The following is a 5,653-nucleotide window of genomic DNA, read 5'->3' as shown; positions in this document are numbered from 1 at the left end:
CAATTCTCATCTCTGATAAAATAGACTTTAAACCAACAAAGATCAAAAGAGACAAAAAAGGACAGTACATAATGGTAAAAGGATCAATGCAACAAGAAGAGCTAACAATCCTAAATATATACGCACCCAATGCAAGAGCACCCCGATACATAAGGCAAGTTCTTAGTGACTTACAAAGAGACCTAGACTCCCACACAATAATACTGAGAGACTTTAACACCCCATTGTCAAGATTAGACAGAACAACCAGACAGAAAATTAACAAGGACATCCAGGACTTGAACTCACAACTGGACCAAGCAAACCTAATAAACATTTACAGAACTCTCCACTCCAAATCCACAAAATATACATTCTTCTCAGCACCACATCACACCGACTCTAAAACTGATCACATAATAGGAAGTATATCACTCCTCAGCAAATGAAAAAGAATGAAAATCATAACAAAGAGTCTCTCAGACCAGTGCAATCAAGTTAGAACTCAGAATTGAGAAACTAACTCAGAACTGCACAGCTTCATGGAAACTGAACAACTAGCTCTTGAATGTTGACTGGATAAAAAATGAAATGATGGCAAAAATGAAGATGTGCTTTGAAACCAACGAGAACAAAGACACAACATACCAGAATCTCTTGGACACATTTAAAGCAGTGTCTACATGAAAATATATAGCAATAAATGCCCACATGAGAAGCAAGGAAAGATCAAAAATCGACACACTATCATCAAAATTGAAAGAGCTAAAGGAGCAAGATGAAAAAAACCTCAAAACCTAGCAGAAGGCAAGAAATAACTAAGACCAGAGCAGCACTGAAGGAGATAGAAACGCAAAATACCCTTCAAAAAATCAATAAATCCAGGAGCTGGTTTTTCAAAAGGATCAACAAAATAGACAGACCACTAGCCACATTATTAAAAAAGAAAAGAGAGAATAATCAAAAATAGATGCAATAGAAAACGATAAAAGGGATATCACCACAGATTCCACAGAAATACAAACCATCATCAGAGATTATTACAAATAACTCTATGTACATAAACTAGTAAACCTGGAAGAAATGGATAAATTCCTGGACACTTGCATCCTCCAAAGCTTAAACCAGGAAGAAGTCAAAACCCTGAATAGACCAATAACAAGGGCAGAAGTTGAGGCAGCTATTAAGAGCCTACCACCCAAAAAAAGCCCAGGTCCAGACGGGTTCACAGCCAAATTCTATGAGACATACAATTAGGAGCTAGTACCATTCCTTCTGAAACTCTTCCAAACAATCCAAAAAGAGGGAATCCTTCCCAAAGCATTTTATGAGACCAACATCATCCTGATACCAAATCCTGGCAGAGACTCATCAAGAAAAGAAAACTTCAGGCCAATAATATCCATGATAAACATAGATGCAAAAATCTTCAATAATATACTGGCCAACCAATTGCAACAGTACATCAAAAAGCTTATTCACCATGATCAAGTAGGATTCATCCCACGGATGCAAGGCTGGTTCAACATACGCAAGTCTATAAACGTAATTCACCACATAAACAGAACCAAAGACAAAAAGCACATGATTATCTCCATTGAGGGAGAGAAGACCTTTCACAAAATTCCACAACCCTTTATGTTAAAACCTTCAATAAACTAGGTATTGATGGAATGTATCTCAAAATATCAAAAGCTATTTACAACAAACCAACAGCCAATATTATAATGAATGGGAAAAAACTAGAAGCATTCCCTTTGAAATCTGGCACTAGACATGGATGCCCTCTCTCAGCACTCCTATTCAGTATAGAACTGGAAGTTCTAACCAGAGCAATCAGGCAAGAAAAAGAAATAAATGGTATTCAAATAGGAAAGGAGGAAGACAAATTGTTTCTATTTGCAGACGACATGATTGTGTATCTGGAAGACCCCCATCGTCTCAGCCCAAAATCTCCTGAAACTGATAAGCAAGTTCAGCAAAGTCTCAGGATACAAAATCAATGTGCAAAAATCACAAGCATTCCTATACACCAATAACAGACTTAAAGAGAGCCAAATCAAGAATGAACTGCCATTCACAATTGCTACAAAGAGAATAAAATACCTAAGAATACAATTAACAAGGAACATAAAGGATCTCTTCAAGGAGAACTACAAACCACCACTCAACGAAATGAGAGAGGACACAAATAGATGGAGAAATATTCCATGTTCATGGTTAGGAAGAATCAATATCGTGAAAATGGCCATACTGCCCAAAGTAATTTACAGATTCAATGCTATCCCCATCAAGCTACCAATGACCTTCTTCGAACTGGAAAAAAACACCTTAAACTTCATGGAACCAAAAGAGAGCCCGCATAGCCAAGTCAATTCTAAGCAAAAAGAACAAAGCTGGAGGCATCACACTACTGGACTTCAAACTATACTACAAGGCTACAGTAATCAAAACAGCATGGTACTGGTGCCAAAACAGAGATATAGACCAATGGAACAGAACAGAGCCCTCAGAGGCAACACAACACATCTACAACCATTGGATCTTTGACAAACCTGACAGAAACAAGCAATGGGGAAAGGAGTCCCTGTTCAATAAATGGTGTTGGGAAAACTGGGTAGCCATATGCAGAAGGCAGAAACTGGACCCCTTCGTGACACCTTACACTAAAATTAACTCCAGATGGATTAAAGACTTAAACATAATACCTAACACCATAAAAACCCTAGAAGAAAATCTAGGCGAAACCATTCAGGACATAGGCATAGGAAGGACTTCATGACCAAAACACCAAAAGCATTGGCAACAAAAGCCAAAATAGACAAATGGGACCTAATCAAACTCCACAGCTTCTGCACAGCAAAAGAAACAGTCATTAGAGTGAATCAGCAACCAACAGAATGGGAAAAAATTTTTGCAGTCTACCCATCTGACAAAGGGCTGTTATCCAGAATCTACAAAGAACTAAAACAGATTTACAGAAAAAAAAAAACAAACAAGCCCATTCAAAAGTGGGCAAAGGATAATGAACAGACACATTTCAAAAGAAGACATACATGAGGCCAAGAAACATATGAAAAAATGCTCATCATCACTGGTCATTAGAGAAATGCAAATCAAAACTACATTGAGATACCATCTTACACCAGTTAGAATGGCAGTCATTAAAAAATCTGGAGTCAACAGATGCTGGAGAGGATGTGGAGAAATAGGAACACTTTTACACTGTTGGTGGGAGTGTAAATTAGTTCAACCATTGTGGAAGACAGTGTGGCAATCCCTCAAGGACCTAGACATAGAAATTCTACTTAACCCAGCAATCCCATTACTGTGTATATATCCAAAGGATTATAAATCGTTCTACTATAAGGACACATGCACACGATTGTTCATTGAAGCACTGTTCGCAATAGCAAAGACCTGGAACCAACCCAAATGCCCATCAATGATAGACTGGACAGGGAAAATGTGGCATATATACACCATGCAATATTATGCAGCCATCAAAAACAATGAGTTCATGTCCTTTGTAAGGACATGGATGCACCTGGAAACCATCATTCTCTGCAAAGTGACACAAGAATGGAAAATCAAACACTGCATGTTCTCACTCTTAGGTTAAGTTAAAATACAAATACAAAGCAAGAATCTCCCTGGAGGAATGCCTTTCATTTGGAGTCCTAGGAGAGCATGGCTGAGGAGTAACTGAACACTATGGAATCAATATTGATGATACTGACCTTGTCAGTGCCAACTTGGAGAATGCACTTGCTTCTATTGGAGTTTTCTGCTGTGGCAAGCCTTTTGTAATTGACCATCAGCGACTTTCCGGCCAGGGATACTGCTTTTCAGATTCATTACCTCCCCTGTTAGCTGCTGCAGCAATTGAGGCCCTCAACATCATGGAATAGAATCCAGGTATTTTTGCAGTGTTGACGGAAAAGTGCAGACAAATTCATAAAGTTTTGCAAGGAATTTCTGGACTAAAAAAGGTGGGGGAGTCCTTTTCTCCAGCCTTTCACCTACAACTGGAAGAGAGCACTGGGTCTCGTGAGCAAGACGTCAGACTGCTTCAGGGAATTGTAGATCAAGGCCGGGGTTTCACCATCTTGGCCAGGCAGGCCTCGAACTCTTGACTTCATGATCCATGCACCTAGGCCTCCCAAGGTACTGGGATTACAGGTGTGAGCCACCGCACCTGGCCCTGAAGTATATTGTTAAGTGGCTTTCAGCATCATACACTCAGCAGTGCATGAACAAAAATATTGCACGAACCATGGTGTGCTACTTGAAGAAAGAAGAGAAGTGCCTCCCTCCTCCCAGCATTCGGGTTGTGGTCACAGTGGAACAAACAGAGGAAGAACTGGAGAGAGCTGCGTCCACCATCAAGGAGGTGGCCCAGGTCGTCCTGCCCTAGGCTGAATCTCAAGACTATGGCCTCCTGCCACACAGCACACAGACAGGACTCAACACTCCCACAGGCCAAGGAAGTGCCTGAAGGAGAGCAAGAGCATGTGGATCTTCTATAGGATTGCTACCAAATGGTGCCAATGTGGACCAATTGTGTGAACATGAGAAGGATGCTTATTTTTTTTAAAAGAAAACACATCTAAAAGCCCAGGAACTGATTTTTTAAAGAGGAAAACTAATGACAGTATATAACTGATATTTAAATTTTGCATTTAGTACTATTTAAATGTTTTATTATACTAGTATTTTGTATTCTTTTGTTGTGGTTTAAAACTGGTTCAGTATCTCTGCCCTCCCTTCTAATAGTAATGATTCAGTAAGCACTCCTTAACTCCTTAATATTTCGTAGAAAAATGACTGCAACGTTAAAGCTTAGAAGAACACTTCAACATATGTGGTACACATTTATTATCTAATTAAACCACATATTTTCCAGTCTTTGTCATGTGAATCTAAATAGTGGCTAAAAGGAACACTTTTTGTGTGATTAATATAAACTTTGCATTGTATTTGAATCCTAGAGCTTTTATACGCACTAAATATTGATGTCACACCATTTCCAATCTCAGCATCCCTAACCAGAAAATATTCATTATACTCCCTAAGTGAGCAGCAATTTAACTATTTCATTTTAATATAATTGACCTTTCTTTACATTTCTTATGTGGTCACCTATAATCTGTTTTAGGAAGAGGGTTCGTTATTATGTTGATCCCAGAATATAAATCATATTCTTTATATTTTAGAATATCTCAAACATATTCCTTTTTTGTATGGTGGGTTTGCCTAGGGACGTGTAACTACAGGCTTTTTCTAAGCTATTGCCACTTACAAATTTCAGATCTCTGCAAAAGATGAGAAAGCACTAAAGATACCATTTCTAAGCTGTACTTTGCCTGTTTTTTCTCTAGCAAACCAGGTTAAATGGTGTAAAGATTTGTTATATGTGCCACAAGATAGCATATAGATATTATGACATCATTCCTTCTCGTTAAAGTTAAAATAAAATTGTCATTTTTATAATCTATGCTCATAGTACTCAAATGGTCTTCAACATCTTTTTAAATAACTTGTGTTTTTTGAATGTTCAGTTTTAATTTTGCTTGAGGTATTTTGTATATATGTGCCTTGTGATTGCTGCTGCTCTAAGTGATAAAGAACTCTTTGGTGGGTGAGTCTGTTTTGTTTTATTTTTTAATTAAAT

The 5,653-nt window shown here is 38.2% G+C and overlaps 1 pseudogene; it reads left to right on the top strand.

The window, feature by feature from the left end:
* The window catches only part of LOC119469875, a 7,147-nt pseudogene extending 2,719 nt beyond the window's left edge, over positions 1-4,428 (top strand).
* The last annotated feature ends 1,225 nt before the right edge of the window (positions 4,429-5,653 follow it).

Source organism: Cebus imitator, unplaced genomic scaffold (assembly GCF_001604975.1).
Source record: "Cebus imitator isolate Cc_AM_T3 unplaced genomic scaffold, Cebus_imitator-1.0 Scaffold934, whole genome shotgun sequence".
In the NCBI taxonomy this organism is placed as follows: Eukaryota; Metazoa; Chordata; class Mammalia; order Primates; family Cebidae; genus Cebus; species Cebus imitator.
The sequence above is the reverse complement of the archived record's forward strand: the minus strand, read 5'-3'. Positions and strand labels throughout refer to the sequence as shown.